The 17,623-nt window shown below is 47.4% G+C and overlaps 1 long non-coding RNA gene across 1 annotated transcript in view; it reads right to left on the reverse strand.

The window, feature by feature from the left end:
- LOC135050787 (uncharacterized) overlaps nucleotides 1–476 on the reverse strand; it is a 35,727-nt gene extending 35,251 nt beyond the window's left edge. The window contains exon 1 of the long non-coding RNA XR_010241818.1: nucleotides 357–476. This is a non-coding gene — a long non-coding RNA (uncharacterized LOC135050787). The remainder of the gene's footprint in view (nucleotides 1–356) is intronic.
- Between the last annotated feature and the right edge of the window lie 17,147 nt (nucleotides 477–17,623).

Consider the following 17,623-nt stretch of genomic DNA (forward strand, 5'->3'; position numbering starts at 1 on the left):
TCAGTTAATCCTGTTAAAGGCATAGATGAGGAGGGCTCCATCTGTATATTCATTACTCACTAACACATTTTAAAATATGAACAGGTGGAGCTAATTATTTCACTTGTGACTCTGCGAGTAAACCTGGAAAAGATGCACTGTTTGTTGTATTGAGGACCGAGTTTGACAACCTGTGCCCTTGGGTACCATGATAGAAAAAATTTGGGAACCACTATGTTAAGGCATTTTAAAGCCTGCCAGAGAGATAGAAAGAGAGAGAGAGAGAGAGAGAGAGAGAGAGAGAGAATGTGATTGGGAGAGAACAGACAGTCCTGATGTATATATGGCTATACCAGCCGGGATGATTAATATGTAACCTTTGCTGGTGTCTTCTCTGCGGTGTTAGGCTTCCTTCTCCCACATTTGTGATACGGTGTGCAGTGGTGATGGTACAGCTCCCACTGCATTTGCTCTGCCCAACTCTGCTGCATGCTTCCTGGGTGCTGGAAAGTGTTAAAAATATTTATTTTTTTAAACGGCGTGCAACTCCACTCCAAAAGCATAACTAGCCCCGGGCTCTTTGAGCTGGTCCTGGTTGCAAAAATATGGGAGGAAAAATGACTGGGGTTCCCCTGTATTTTAACAACCAGCACCGGACTCTTGGGCCGGCCCTGGTTCCAAAAATACGGGGGACAAAAGAAGAAGGGATCCCCCATATTTTTGAAACTAGCACCGGGCTTCACTAGCCAGGGAGGTGATGCGGCTGCCGGGTGGACACTTTTATATCGGTCCCCGCAGCCAAAGCATCACTCCCCCCAACTAGTCACCACTGGCCGGGGTTCCCTGGGGGGAATGGGGACCCTAAAATAAAGGGGTACCCCCCTCCAGGCACCCAAGGTCCAGGGATGAAGCCCGGGGCTGTCCTCAGCACCCCTGGGCGGTGGGTGCCGGGCTGATAGCCATGAAAGTGTTAAAATTAATATTGTCTTTTGCTGTGGAGCTACAAGTCCCAGCGAGCCTCCCCCGCAAACTGGTACTTGGGGAACCACAAATACCAGCATGCGGATAACTAACAGGCCTACTGGTACCTGTAGTTCCACAACAAAAGAAATACCCCCCAAAAAAAACAGTACACACACACACACACACACACACACACACACACACACCTTGAAAGTAAAAGTTTATTTACACAACTTACACACTCACACATACTTACCTAGTGTCCCACACAGCACCTCTGTCCCCTTGTCCAAGTAGAATCCATTAGGGTACCTGTAAATAAAAAAATACAATATACTCACCTATAATCCTGTGTTGCTCAGTCCTCTTCTGTCCATGTAGGCATCCCAGGGGTAAAAAAAAAAAAAAAAGCGAGAAACCCGGCCAATGCACTAAAGGGGATCCATGTTTACACAGTGGGTCCCGGCATTCAGGGAAAGGGGTTCCCTGAATGCCGGGACCCCCTGTGACTCCTGTCACTAGAGGACCTGGCAGCAAATCAGGGAGCGCTACGTCATAGCACTCTCCTGATTGGCTGAGCGCTCCTGGCCTGTCAATCAGACGGAGCGCTCCGCCTATAATGGAGGATCGCGGTCCTCCATTATAGTCAATGGTGGGAAAATTGTGGTCTGCGGATAATCGGGAGGTTAATTGAGGTCACTCTTGTTGGTGACCTCAACTTCGCGGTTAGCCGCAGACATCTAAACCCCCAGACACAAAAGTATACCTCACACCCCCATACATAAAATTACACCTCACACCCCCAGACACAAAATTACACCAGGCACCTATAAAATTACACCTCACACCCCAAGACACAAAATTACACCTCACACCCATAAAATTACACCTCACACCCCCTGACACAAAATTACACCTTACACCCCCAGACACAAAATTACACCTCACACCCATAAAATTACACCTCACCACCCAAGACACAAAATTACACCACACCCCCAGACACAAAATTACACCTCACACCCATAAAATTACACCTCACACCCCAAGACACAAAATTACACCTCACACCCCCAGACACAAAATTACACCTCACACCCATAAAATGACACCTCACACCCCCAGACACAAAATGACACCTCACACCCCCAGACACAAAATGAAACCTCACACCCCCAGACATAAAATCACACCTCACCCCCAGATATAAAATTACACCTCACACTCCCAGACATAAAATTACACCCGACACCTATAAAATTACACCTCATATCCCCAGACATAAAATTACAACTCACACCCCAAGACACAAAATTGCACCTCACACCCCAAGACACTAAATTACACCTCAAGATACTAAATTACACCTCACACCCCAAGATACTAAATTACACCTCACACCCCAAGATACTAAATTACACCTCACACCCCAAGACACAAAATTACACCTCACACCCATAAAATTACACCTCACACCCCAAGACACAAAATTACACCTCACTCCCCAAGACACAAAATTACATCTCACACCCCCAGACACAAAATTACACCTCACACCCATAGACATAAAATTATACCTCACACCCCCAGACATGAAATTACACCCGACACCCATAAAATTACACCCGACACCCATAAAACTACACCTCACGACACAAAATTACACTTCACTCCCCAAGACACAAAATTACACCTCACACCTATAGACATAAAATTACACCCAACACCTATAAAATTACACCGGACACCCATAAAATTACACCTCACACCCCCAGACATAAAATTACACCTCATACCCCCAGACATAAAATTACACCTCACCCCCCCTGACAAAATTACACCTCACCCCCAGACATAAAATTACACCTCACCCCCCCAGACACAAAATTTCACCTCGCCACCCCCGACACAAAATTACATCTTACCCCCCCAAACACAAAATTACACCTCACCCATAAAATGACACATCACACCTCCAGAGTACTGTACACAAGTCATACTCACCACCTCACCTCTCCTACTGTAGAATGCGCACCCACCACGGCCGCACCTTCTCTTCCTGCAAGGTCCGTGCTGATTACGTCTGTGGCGTTTGGACCTCCTCTTAAGGTCAGCCGGGTGGAGGCGGGGCCGCTAACTAGATAACGGCCGCTGCATTGCCCACAATGAAGCAAGTGACATGGGGGGGGGGCGGTTCTGTGGCCGCAGTAAGGCATAAGCACAGTATGTGGAGGGCAGTGAGGCCGGCTCTCCTGATAGCGGCCATTGGCCGCCGCAGCAAAGGCATAAGCAGATGACATGGGGGGATGTGGCCGGCTCTCCTGACAGCGGCCATTGGCCGACGCAGCTAGGCATAAGCAGATGACATGGGGGGGGGGCGTGGCTGACTCTCCTGATAGCGGGCAGTGGCTGCAGCAAGACATAAGCAGTTACTCCATTAAACAGTTCACAGGTGACACGGGGGTAAGACGGGCCACGGCATGGTGGTAATGCTGACCCCGAGCTCTAACACCTACTTTTACTTACTTATCACTTTGGGTCTTGGGAGTCTGCAGCAGGACTTCAGGTGTTCAGTTGGGCCAGGCACCTTGTATAATTAAGCCCCGCCCCCGCCGCATTTTGTCGCAATTTGCGGGCCTTTAGGAAGGGGGTGGAGCCAAATGGATATTATGGAAATTGCATTGCCTATGCCATCTCCTCACAGGCCCGCAAATCGCGGCAAAATGCCGCAGGGGGAGGTGCTACGATCAGGGGCTGGGGGACCATGGTCACAAAAAAAAATAAACATGTGTGGTCCATCAGAGAGGGGGGAGGGGGTTCTGGGTGCTCCCACATGTCTGCTGCAGCGTGTGAAACCAGTAAAGCCAGTAACGCTGCCCAGTCTCACTCTCAACTGATCGGTATAAATTCCCCACCTGCTTGTCTTTCAGTATTCAGTGTGCTGGAGGAGAGTGAAGTTTCAGAATCACGGAGCTCCTCCAGTCTGCGGGCCGCTGACAGGCACTGGCTGCAAGGAATGAGTGACTCGCTTCTGGGGGCAGGGCCACATGCATCAATCGGCCCCACAGTACCATCGGCCTCCCGGGGAAGTTCCCGGTGACTACAATGGCCAATCCGGGCCTGAGTACAATACATACAGTGGGACAGTTAGGGTTAGACTGCAGGAGGGGATGGTTAGGTTAAACTGCAGAAAAAAGATGTTAGGATTAGGTGGTGGGAGGGGATGGTTAGGCTGTGGGAGGGAAGGGTTAGGGGTAGGATCAAAATACTCACCGGGGTCAGTCAGGATTTTGGATGTGAGATTGCCGCTGTTGGCATCCGACCGAAGAGATACTGAATGCAGGGATTATGATACCAACCCATTTGTAGTGGCTGCACGTACTGAAGGGTCATGGGCAAATCGGAGAGGCATGGCAATGCCCCCTCAAAATTATATTTTGAAGAAATGGTATGCTGGATGCTGGACAGGGAGGTGCAGTGCTGCAAAGGGGAACAATGTCACCTTTAGAAGTTGACCTGGGCCCAGACCCTCGCCAAGCACCTCCAACAAGCTCATACCCATTCCCCCGCCCTCTCAGCACCTCTGTATATAGCCACACTATTCCCATCCATCTGCTTGCAGAAGTAGCTATCAGTGCGTCTTTGTATGACCTTTTTCTTAGGGAAACAGATCCATCTGAAATTAGAAATTTCTGCACATGCTCAACATAATTCTGACTACATGCCATGCCATGCCCTCAGAACACTTAGGGGGAGTTGTACTAAGCAGTGATAAGAGTGGAGAAGTTGCCCATGGCAACCAATCAGCTGCTCTGTATACTTTTATAGTATGCAATTGATAAATGTTACCTCAGTGCTGATTGGTTGCCTTGACAATTTCTCCACTGGCTCACTTCTCCACTGTTTTCACTGCTTAGTACATCTCCCCCTTAGCCTAAGTGTGCACACGCACAACTCAGCATAGGCCACAATTCTGACTACATGCCATGTCACCCTCAGAACGCTTAGCTTATGCGTGCATGTGCACAACTCAGCATAGGCCACAATTCTGACTACATGCCGTGTCACCCTCAGAACACTTAGCTTACATGTGCACATGCACAACACAGCATAGGCCACAATTCTGGCTACATGCCCTCAGAGCACTTAGTCTATGTGTGCACATGCAGAACTCAGAATAGGCCACAATTCTGACTACACACCATGCCACGTCCTCAGAACACTTAGCCTACGTGTGCACCTCCTGTTGCCACTGAGTTACACCCAGTCAGCCTCAGGTGGCGATGCAGCTGAGGTGCTTATGACTTGGAATCGCCTGTAGTTGCACATAGTTGCATATGCTGTAGGAAAAATCAGTAGATCCATCCGCAGAATGGACTTGCATGGAACTCTGTATCAGCCCATAAGTATCAATGGTTTCTTATTTTTCACTTTGCTGCATATCGATAGGCAACAGTATTATAAAGTATGCCCCAGAAAGCATTATACACATGTCCCTGTTGATGGAACTGCCTCCAGAAAATCTCATGGTGTAAAAAGTTAAACTGTCACTAGGAAAGGTCCTACCTACTACTACTGAAATCCACATTTCATTGCATAAAGAAGCATCGAGGATTTACTTCTCACCAGTGGTGCAAGTAAGGCGGTACAGCATACCATCCATACCGTCCGACCAGTTTACCACAGATGGGACACAGTTTGTTTTTCCATTATCATGTCTAACATGAAAACGGGAGAGACTATAGAAGGTAGAGAGGAGGCAGCAGAGCCCAAAGATCAACCAGCGGGACTGCAGCACAATAAAGAGGAGACACTGAAGAGGATCCAAGCCGCCCATTAGATGGAGAAGCATAGGATCCATATTACCTCAAGGTAAGAGTGGGCTGGGCTGGCCTGGGGAGACATAGGTCAGGGTTGGAGGCTGCAGAGAATAATAAGGCCCAGCTGAGAGACTCAGAGGGGGAGGCTGATAAGAAGGGGATGCTGTGAGAGGCTGAGAGGCATGGGGATACTAAGAGAGGCTAAGAGACACAAAGGGGATGCTGAGAGAGCCTGAGAGACACAGATGGGGAGCTGACACAGAGGATGAGACAGAGAGGCTGAGAGACACAGAGCAGGAGGCAGACACAAAGGGGAGGCTGAGAGAGACTGAAAGACACAGGGGGTGGCTGAGAGAGACAGAGGGTTTGCCTGAGAGAGGCTGAAATACACAAAGCTAGAAGCTGAAAAGCACAGAACAGGTGGCTGATGGACACAGTAGGGGGTGCTGAGAGGCTGAGATACACAGGGAGAGTGACACAGAGATGGGGGCAGGCTGAGGGATAAAGAGTGAGTCAGAGGCTGAGTGACACAGAGTGAGAGGGAGGCTGAGGTACTCAGGGTAGGGAGGCTGGGGTACACCTGGGAGTGGTTCTGGAGTGACAGGAGGCTGTAGTGATGGGACAGGAGACTGGAGAGATACAAGGGGCAGGAGCCTGGAAAGACACATGGTTGGAGAGACGCAAGGGGCAGGACGCTGGAGGATATACAGGGGGCAGGACATGCTAACTCGCCTTCATTTCTAGTTGCTATGCATCTTGTGATGCATGGCCACGCCGGTTTGGTACACACATAGAGTACCACTAAAAACTTTTCTCTACTTGCACCACTGCTTCTCACTAACGTGCATTTGAATGTTTATTGCATTGTTAAAAATTTACTTTCCAATATAATATTCAATTTGAAAATAAAAAATGAAATCCTTTTAAAGGAAGATAAAATCTGTGCAGAATAAACAGGTATGCAATAGATAGCACACTAGTGAACCTAGCCTACTGTACATTTAGTAAAACCTTTTTAAAGTGACGTTTGCGCCTTCTTCAGGGATGCTTCAGTCCCAGTACCAAGAATGGATGCCAAGGTTACTCCTGAGCGTGTACAGAGCCATCTTTAACCTGTGTTAGAGTGCCGCAGTGGGAAACAGTAGTCTTCCCCTTAGCCCCAGTGAGACCTGCTGTTTTAGATGCTGTTCAAACATCCTGCACCACTACCAGGTACCTAGATACACTCACCAGCTGGTAAACTGTATGACACCACAGGTTAAGTAACTGGCCTGTTAGGAATACACTGCTGTGTACGGAATCTCTGCTACTGTACATCCTCAAGCTTGTACACACATGTATTCAAGACCCATATATTGCCATCACTGGCGTGCGCAGCACATTTTATTAGGGGGTGCACCGTCGGAGGGGTGTGTCTAGCACCGCCTTTTGGGCGTGTCTAGCACCATCTATTGATGGTCAACGCATATAAAATATCCACCCTTGTACCAATCCTAATAAAGCAGATTCATTGTCAGATGTTGTGATGTGCACCAAACAAACACCCCTGATGGCGATCGCTGCAATTACACTGCTCCTCCTCAGCCTGGTCTGGCTCCCCATCTCTTTCCCCTGCAAGCTGCAGCAGCTTACTTACAAGTCAGTCACTCACTGACAGTTGCAGACTAGTATTGCCGCTGCTGGAAAAACGAATGACGTGTCAATGTTGCTGCCGACCGCCTGCCAGTATTGAACTTGTCTTCCTAAGAGGAACGCTGGCTGCATGTTGCTCCTCATCAGCGGCTGGCGTTGGCGTAGCATAGAAGGAGAGAGGTGGGCATGTGGCGGGTGTGACGGGTGGGCGTGCGAGCAGCATGACGTAATCACGTCACATCACACTGTTTTTGTACATGGAGGTGGAGCCGGGAGTTTGAAAGCCGGTGGCAGTGGCACCCTTGATTGACCCAGGCGTCCGGTCAGTAATACAGTCCTGACAGGGTGCAGCGCAGAGGGGACAGTAATCTGCCTGCTCGGTGATTGCTGCATCAGGCATGTGAGATCGGGGTGCCAGACATTAGGGGGTGCCTGTGCGCACCAGGCACCCCCCCCCCTGCGCACACCTATGATTTCCATTGCCAATTACAAGAGGGAGAGACTATAAAAGACGGCTTTATTGCATAAGAGACCCTGATGTCACAAAATATTTGTACTGTAGGGTAGAATATTTTTTATTTCTTAAATAATTACTACTGTGTTTCTTATTGAGAAGGTCTGCAACAAACCTCAATTGGTAAGACTAGATAAGACTGATTTCATTCAGTACAAGAAAGAAAAAAGCAGTGTTCAAACGGAGATGCTAAATAAATAAGACAAGCCAAATCATTATCAATGATTTGATAAAACTGATTATAAACAGTTCTATATCGAAACACATAAACAAACTGTGTATAATTTTTATATTTATAAACTCCATTTTAATGTTGTTTCAGTGCTTTGTTTATGCAAAATAACGTTAATTGCATACCTTTATGAATATATTGAAATGTGTCGGTTCTTGAACTTAGGGGGTCATTCTGAGTTGTTCGCTCGGTATTTTTTTCTCGCAACGGAGCGATTAGTCGCTAATGCGCATGCACAATGTCCGCAGTGCGACTGCGCCAAGTAAATTTGCTATGCAGTTAGGAATTTTACTCACGGCATTACGAGGTTTTTTCTTCGTTCTGGTGATCGGAGTGTGATTGACAGGAAGTGGGTGTTTCTGGGCGGAAACTGGCCGTTTTATGGGAGTGTGTGAAAAAACGCTACCGTTTCTGGGAAAAACGCGGGAGTGGCTGGAGAAACGGAGGAGTGTCTGGGCGAACGCTGGGTGTGTTTGTGACGTCAAACCAGGAACGACAAGCACTGAACTGATCGCACTGAAAGAGTAAGTCTCGAGCTACTCAGAAACTGCACAGAGAAGTCTTTTCGCAATATTGCGAATCTTTCGTTCGCAATTTTGATAAGCTAAGATTCACTCCCAGTAGGCGGCGGCTTAGCGTGTGCAATGCTGCTAAAAGCAGCTTGCGAGCGAACAACTCGGAATGACCCCCTTAGTGATGAACATTAACATTTTCAAATTTGGATAGCATTTTCAGTTTTACGTGCGATCCATACATAAATTATGCAATCAATTTGCAATTTTGTTTACCTGCAACAGAAAAGTTAATCTTGCCATGAGGTGTTAACTAGAGATGTGCACTTGAAATTTTTCGGGTTTTGTGTTTTGGTTTTGGTTTCGGTTCCGCGGCCGTGTTTTGGGTTCGACCGCGTTTTGGCAAAACCTCACCGAATTTTTTTTGTTGGATTCGGGTGTGTTTTGGATTCGGGTGTTTTTTTCAAAAAACACTAAAAAACAGCTTAAATCATAGAATTTGGGATTCATTTTGATCCCAAAGTATTATTAACCTCAAAAACCATAATTTCCACTCATTTTCAGTCTATTCTGAATACCTCACACCTCACAATATTATTTTTAGTCCTAAAATTTGCACCGAGGTCGCTGGAAGCTAAGCGACCCTAGTGGCCGACACAAACACCTGGCCCATCTAGGAGTGGCACTGCAGTGTCACGCAGGATGGCCCTTCCAAAAAACACTACCCAAACAGCACATGACGCAAAGAAAAAAAGAGACGCAATGAGGTAGCTGTGTGAGTAAGATAAGCGACCCTAGTGGCCGACACAAACACCTGGCCCATCTAGGAGTGGCACTGCAGTGTCACGCAGGATGGCCCTTCCAAAAAACCCTCCCCAAACAGCACATGACGCAAAGAAAAAAAGAGGCGCAATGAGGTAGCTGTGTGAGTAAGATAAGCGACCCTAGTGGCCGACACAAACACCTGGCCCATCTAGGAGTGGCACTGCAGTGTCACGCAGGATGGCCCTTCCAAAAAACCCTCCCCAAACAGCACATGACGCAAAGAAAAAAAGAGGCGCAATGAGGTAGCTGTGTGAGTAAGATAAGCGACCCTAGTGGCCGACACAAACACCTGGCCCATCTAGGAGTGGCACTGCAGTGTCACGCAGGATGTCCCTTCCAAAAAACCCTCCCCAAACAGCACATGACGCAAAGAAAAAAAGAGGCGCAATGAGGTAGCTGTGTGAGTAAGATAAGCGACCCTAGTGGCCGACACAAACACCGGGCCCATCTAGGAGTGGCACTGCAGTGTCACGCAGGATGTCCCTTCCAAAAAAACCTCCCCAAACAGCACATGACGCAAAGAAAAAAAGAGGCGCAATGAGGTAGCTGTGTGAGTAAGATAAGCGACCCTAGTGGCCGACACAAACACCGGGCCCATCTAGGAGTGGCACTGCAGTGTCACGCAGGATGTCCCTTCCAAAAAACCCTCCCCAAACAGCACATGACGCAAAGAAAAAAAGAGGCGCAAAGAGGTAGCTGTGTGAGTAAGATAAGCGACCCTAGTGGCCGACACAAACACCGGGCCCATCTAGGAGTGTCACTGCAGTGTCACGCAGGATGTCCCTTCCAAAAAACCCTCCCCAAACAGCACATGACGCAAAGAAAAAAAGAGGCGCAATGAGGTAGCTGTGTGAGTAAGATAAGCGACCCTAGTGGCCGACACAAACACCGGGCCCATCTAGGAGTGGCACTGCAGTGTCACGCAGGATGTCCCTTCCAAAAAACCCTCCCCAAACAGCACATGACACAAAGAAAAAAAGAGGCGCAATGAGGTAGCTGTGTGAGTAAGATAAGCGACCCTAGTTGCCGACACAAACACCGGGCCCATCTAGGAGTGGCACTGCAGTGTCACGCAGGATGTCCCTTCCAAAAAACCCTCCCCAAACAGCACATGACGCAAAGAAAAAAAGAGGCGCAATGAGGTAGCTGTGTGAGTAAGATAAGCGACCCTAGTGGCCGACACAAACACCGGGCCCATCTAGGAGTGGCACTGCAGTGTCACGCAGGATGTCCCTTCCAAAAAACCCTCCCCAAACAGCACATGACGCAAAGAAAAAAAGAGGCGCAATGAGGTAGCTGTGTGAGTAAGATAAGCGACCCTAGTGGCCGACACAAACACCGGGCCCATCTAGGAGTGGCACTGCAGTGTCACGCAGGATGGCCCTTCCAAAAAATACTCCCCAAACAGCACATGACGCAAAGAAAAATTAAAGAAAAAAGAGGTGCAAGATGGAATTGTCCTTGGGCCCTCCCACCCACCCTTATGTTGTATAAACAGGACATGCACACTTTAACCAACCCATCATTTCAGTGACAGGGTCTGCCACTCGACTGTGACTGAAATGACAGGTTGGTTTGGACCCCCACCAAAAAAGAAGCAATTAATCTCTCCTTGCACAAACTGGCTCTACAGAGGCAAGATGTCCACCTCATCATCATCCTCTGATATATCACCGTGTACATCCCCATCCTCACAGATTATCAATTCGTCCCCACTGGAATCCACCATCTCAGCTCCCTGTGTACTTTGTGGAGGCAATTGCTGCTGGTCAATGTCTCCACGGAGGAATTGATTTTAATTCATTTTAATGAACATCATCTTCTCCACATTTTCTGGATGTAACCTCGTACGCCGATTGCTGACAAGGTGAGCGGCGGCACTAAACACTCTTTCGGAGTACACACTTGTGGGAGGGCAACTTAGGTAGAATAAAGCCAGTTTGTGCAAGGGCCTCCAAATTGCCTCTTTTTCCTGCCAGTATAAGTACGGACTGTGTGACGTGCCTACTTGGATGCGGTCACTCATATAATCCTCCACCATTCTTTCAATGGTGAGAGAATCATATGCAGTGACAGTAGACGACATGTCCGTAATCGTTGTCAGGTCCTTCAGTCCGGACCAGATGTCAGCATCAGCAGTTGCTCCAGACGGCCCTGCATCACCGCCAGCGGGTGGGCTCGGAATTCTGAGCCTTTTCCTCGCACCCCCAGTTGCGGGAGAATGTGAAGGAGGAGTTGTTGACAGGTCGCGTTCCGCTTGACTTGACAATTTTGTCACCAGCAGGTCTTTGAACCCCAGCAGACTTGTGTCTGCCGGAAAGAGAGATCCAAGGTAGGCTTTAAATCTAGGATCGAGCATGGTGGCCAAAATGTAGTGCTCTGATTTCAACAGATTGACCACCCGTGAATCCTTGTTAAGCGAATTAAGGGCTCCATCCACAAGTCCCACATGCCTAGCGGAATCGCTCTGTGTTAGCTCCTCCTTCAATGTCTCCAGCTTCTTCTGCAAAAGCCTGATGAGGGGAATGACCTGACTCAGGCTGGCAGTGTCTGAACTGACTTCACGTGTGGCAAGTTCAAAGGGCATCAGAACCTTGCACAATGTTGAAATCATTCTCCACTGCGCTTGAGACAGGTGCATTCCACCTCCTATATCGTGCTGAATTGTATAGGCTTGAATGGCCTTTTGCTGCTCCTCCAACCTCTGAAGCATATAGAGGGTTGAATTCCACCTCGTTACCACTTCTTGCTTCAGATGATGGCAGGGCAGGTTCAGTTGTTTTTGGTGGTGCTCCAGTCTTCTGTACGTGGTGCCTGTACGCCGAAAGTGTCCCGCAATTCTTCGGGCCACCGACAGCATCTCTTGCACACCCCTGTCGTTTTTAAAAAAATTCTGCACCACCAAATTCAAGGTATGTGCAAAACATGGGACGTACTGGAATTTGCCCATATTTAATGCACACACAATATTGCTGGCGTTGTCCGATGCCACAAATCCACAGGAGAGTCCAATTGGGGTAAGCCATTCCGCGATGATCTTCCTCAGTTGCCGTAAGAGGTTTTCAGCTGTGTGCGTATTCTGGAAAGCGGTGATACAAAGCGTAGCCTGCCTAGGAAAGAGTTGGCGTTTGCGAGATGCTGCTACTGGTGCCGCCGCTGCTGTTCTTGCGGCGGGAGTCCATACATCTACCCAGTGGGCTGTCACAGTCATATAGTCCTGACCCTGCCCTGCTCCACTTGTCCACATGTCCGTGGTTAAGTGGACATTGGGTACAACTGCATTTTTTAGGACACTGGTGAGTCTTTTTCTGACGTCCGTGTACATTCTCGGTATCGCCTGCCTAGAGAAGTGGAACCTAGATGGTATTTGGTAACGGGGGCACACTACCTCAAGAAATTGTCTAGTTCCCTGTGAACTAACGGCGGATACCGGACGCACGTCTAACACCAACATAGTTGTCAAGGCCTCAGTTATCCGCTTTGCAGCAGGATGACTGCTGTGATATTTCATCTTCCTCGCAAAGGACTGTTGGACAGTCAATTGCTTACTGGAAGTAGTACAAGTGGGCTTACGACTTCCCCTCTGGGATGACGATCGACTCCCAGCAGCAACAACAGCAGCGCCAGCAGCAGTAGGCATTACACTCAAGGATGCATCGGAGGAATCCCAGGCAGGAGAGGACTCGTCAGAATTGCCAGTGACATGGCCTGCAGGACTATTGGCATTCCTGGGTAAGGAGGAAATTGACACTGAGGGAGTTGGTGGGGTGGTTTGCGTGAGCTTGGTTACAAGAGGAAGGGATTTACTGGTCAGTGGACTGCTTCCGCTGTCACCCAAAGTTTTTGAACTTGTCACTGACTTATTATGAATGCGCTGCAGGTGACGTATAAGGGAGGATGTTCCGAGGTGGTTAACGTCCTTACCCCTACTTATTACAGCTTGACAAAGGCAACACACGGCTTGACACCTGTTGTCCGCATTTCTGTTGAAATACTTCCACACCGAAGAGCTGATTTTTTTGGTATTTTCACCAGGCATGTCAATGGCCATATTCCTCCCACGGACAACAGGTGTCTCCCCGGGTGCCTGACTTAAACAAACCACCTCACCATCAGAATCCTCCTGGTCAATTTCCTCCCCAGCGCCAGCAACACCCATATCCTCCTCATCCTGGTGTACTTCAACACTTACATCTTCAATCTGACTATCAGGAACTGGACTGCGGGTGCTCCTTCCAGCACTTGCAGGGGGCGTGCAAATGGTGGAAGGCGCATGCTCTTCACGTCCAGTGTTGGGAAGGTCAGGCATCGCAACCGACACAATTGGACTCTCCTTGTGGATTTGGGATTTCGAAGAACGCACAGTTCTTTGCGGTGCTTTTGCCAGCTTGAGTCTTTTCATTTTTCTAGCGAGAGTCTGAGTGCTTCCATCCTCATGTGAAGCTGAACCACTAGCCATGAACATAGGCCAGGGCCTCAGCCGTTCCTTGCCACTCCGTGTGGTAAATGGCATATTGGCAAGTTTACGCTTCTCCTCCGACAATTTTATTTTAGGTTTTGGAGTCCTTTTTTTACTGATATTTGGTGTTTTGGATTTTACATGCTCTGTACTATGACATTGGGCATCGGCCTTGGCAGACGACGTTGCTGGCATTTCATCGTCTCGGCCATGACTAGTGGCAGCAGCTTCAGCACGAGGTGGAAGTGGATCTTGATCTTTCCCTAATTTTGGAACCTCAACATTTTTGTTCTCCATATTTTAATAGGCACAACTAAAAGGCACCTCAGGTAAACAATGGAGATGGATGGATACTAGTATACTTATGGATGGACTGCCGAGTGCCGACACAGAGGTAGCTACAGCCGTGGACTACCGTACTGTGTCTGCTGCTAATATAGACTTGATGATAATGAGATGAAATCAATATATATGTATATATAATATCACTAGTACTGCAGCCGGACAGGTATATATATTTATTATGTAATGACTGATGACGGACCTGCTGGACACTGTCAGCTCAGCAGCACCGCAGACTGCTACAGTAAGCTACTATAGTAGTATGTATAAAGAAGAAAGAAAAAAAACAACCACGGGTAGGTGGTATACAATTATGGATGGACTGCCGAGTGCCGACACAGAGGTAGCTACAGCCGTGGACTACCATACTGTGTCTGCTGCTAATATAGACTGGATGATAATGAGATGAAATCAATATATATGTATATATAATATCACTAGTACTGCAGCCGGACAGGTATATATATTTATTATGAAATGACTGATGACGGACCTGCTGGACACTGTCAGCTCAGCAGCACCGCAGACTGCTACAGTAAGCTACTATAGTAGTATGTATAAAGAAGAAAGAAAAAAAAAACCACGGGTAGGTGGTATACAATTATGGATGGACTGCCGAGTGCCGACACAGAGGTAGCTACAGCCGTGGACTACCGTACTGTGTCTGCTGGTAATATAGACTGGATGATAATGAGATGAAATCAATATATATGTATATATAATATCACTAGTACTGCAGCCGGACAGGTATATATTATATATTTATTATGTAATGACTGATGACGGACCTGCTGGACACTGTCGGCTCAGCAGCACCGCAGACTGCTACAGTAAGCTACTATAGTAGTATGTATAAAGAAGAAAGAAAAAAAAAACAACCACGGGTAGGTGGTATACAATTATGGATGGACTGCCGAGTGCCGACACAGAGGTAGCTACAGCCGTGGACTAACGTACTGTGTCTGCTGATAATATAGACTGGATGATAATGAGATGAAATCAATATATATGTATATATAATATCACTAGTACTGCAGCCGGACAGGTATATATATTTATTATGTAATGACTGATGACGGACCTGCTGGACACTGTCTGCTCAGCAGCACCGCAGACTGCTACAGTAAGCTACTATAGTAGTATGTATAAAGAAGAAAGAAAAAAAAAAACCACGGGTAGGTGGTATACAATTATGGATGGACTGCCGAGTGCCGACACAGAGGTAGCTACAGCCGTGGACTACCGTACTGTGTCTGCTGATAATATAGACTGGATGATAATGAGATGAAATCAATATATATGTATATATAATATCACTAGTACTGCAGCCGGACAGGTATATATTATATATTTATTATGTAATGACTGATGACGGACCTGCTGGACACTGTCAGCTCAGCAGCACCGCAGACTGCTACAGTAAGCTACTATAGTAGTATGTATAAAGAAGAAAGAAAAAAAAAACAACCACGGGTAGGTGGTTTACAATTATGGATGGACTGCCGAGTGCCGACACAGAGGTAGCTACAGCCGTGGACTAACGTACTGTGTCTGCTGGTAATATAGACTGGATGATAATGAGATGAAATCAATATATATGTATATATAATATCACTAGTACTGCAGCCGGACAGGTATATATATTTATTATGTAATGACTGATGACGGACCTGCTGGACACTGTCAGCTCAGCAGCACCGCAGACTGCTACAGTAAGCTACTATAGTAGTATGTATAAAGAAGAAAGAAAGAAAAAAAAAAACACGGGTAGGTGCTAGGTGGTATACAATATTATATATATTATATACAATTATATATATATATATATATTAAACTCATAAACTGGTGGTGATTATTAAACTGGTGGTCAGGTCACTGGTCACACTATCAGCAACTTGCAAGTAGTACTCCTGAGTCCTAAGCAGACAATCACAATATATATTATACTGGTGGTCAGTGTGGTCACAAACAATGGCAGTGTGGCTGGCACTCTGGCAGCAAAAGTGTGCACTGTACGTTATATGTACTCCTGAGTCCTGAGTCCTGCTCTCAGACTCTAACTGCTCCCCACTGTCAGTGTCTCCCCCACAAGTCAGATAATACAGTCACACTATCTCTATCACTTCAGCAAGTACTAGTAGTAGTAGTACTCCTCCTAATGCTCCCCAAAATTACTACTGTGTCTCTCTCTGTCTCACTCTCTTCTCGAATCTCTATAAACGGAGAGGACGCCAGCCACGTCCTCTCCCTATGAATCTCAATGCACGTGTGAAAATGGCGGCGACGCGCGGCTCCTTATATAGAATCCGAGTCTCGCAATAGAATCCGAGCCTCGCGAGAATCCGACAGCGTGATGATGACGTTCGGGCGCGCTCGGGTTAACCGAGCAAGGCGGGAAGATCCGAGTCGCTCGGACCCGTGTAAAAAAACCTGAAGTTCGGGCGGGTTCGGATTCCGAGGAACCGAACCCGCTCATCTCTAATGTTAACAAGTATATTTATGCTATAAAAGTGTTAATAAAAGGTAAGACTTTAACATAAGAAAGAAATAAAATGTACAGAGTAATTTTAGTCTTAAATTAATAATGTGCATTTGCAACATAATTATCAAGATATCTTAAAATGATGTTATAAATGTAGCAAATTGCACTGTAGAAGAACAGATAATGTTCTGTAAACTAACGCTATGGTCTCCTCACAGATGCCTCTGTATGTGGCTGTGTATTTCAATGTATTGTGCTGCAAACACCCAACAATGGCCCTCATTCCGACCCGATCGCACGCTGCACTTCTTTGCAGCGGTGCGATCGGGTCTGGAATGCGCATGCGTGGCGTGCGCATTGCGCAGGCGCGCCATCGCCGGGCAACAACGCTGACAGTGAAGAAAGTGGTCGCAGCGGCGACCGCAAGAAGATTGAAAGCAGGAAGGCATTCCTGGGCGTCAACTGACTGTTTGAAGCCATTTTTAGGGGAGTGGTAAGAAAAACGCCGGCGTGTCCAGGAGAACAAAGGGCGGATGTCTGACGTCAAAGCCGTGACCATCATCGCTGGACCTGTCGCACAGGGTAAGTATGTCCAGGGATGGTCTGGTTTTGTGTGAAACTTTTTTAGCATAGCATGGCTGCACAAGCGATTGCAGCCCTGCTATGCTAAAATACACTCCCCCATAGGCAGCGATTAGTTGATCGCACCAGCAGCAAAAAGTTGCATTGTGTGATCAACTCGGAATGAGGGCCTATGGGCCTAATTCAGACCTTATAGCACCAGCAAATTTGTTAGCAAATGGGAAAAACCATGTGCTTTGCATGGGAAGGTGGTGGGGCAGATATAACATGTGCAGTGAGAG

This window comes from Pseudophryne corroboree, chromosome 2 (genome assembly GCF_028390025.1).
Source record: "Pseudophryne corroboree isolate aPseCor3 chromosome 2, aPseCor3.hap2, whole genome shotgun sequence".
In the NCBI taxonomy this organism is placed as follows: Eukaryota; Metazoa; Chordata; class Amphibia; order Anura; family Myobatrachidae; genus Pseudophryne; species Pseudophryne corroboree.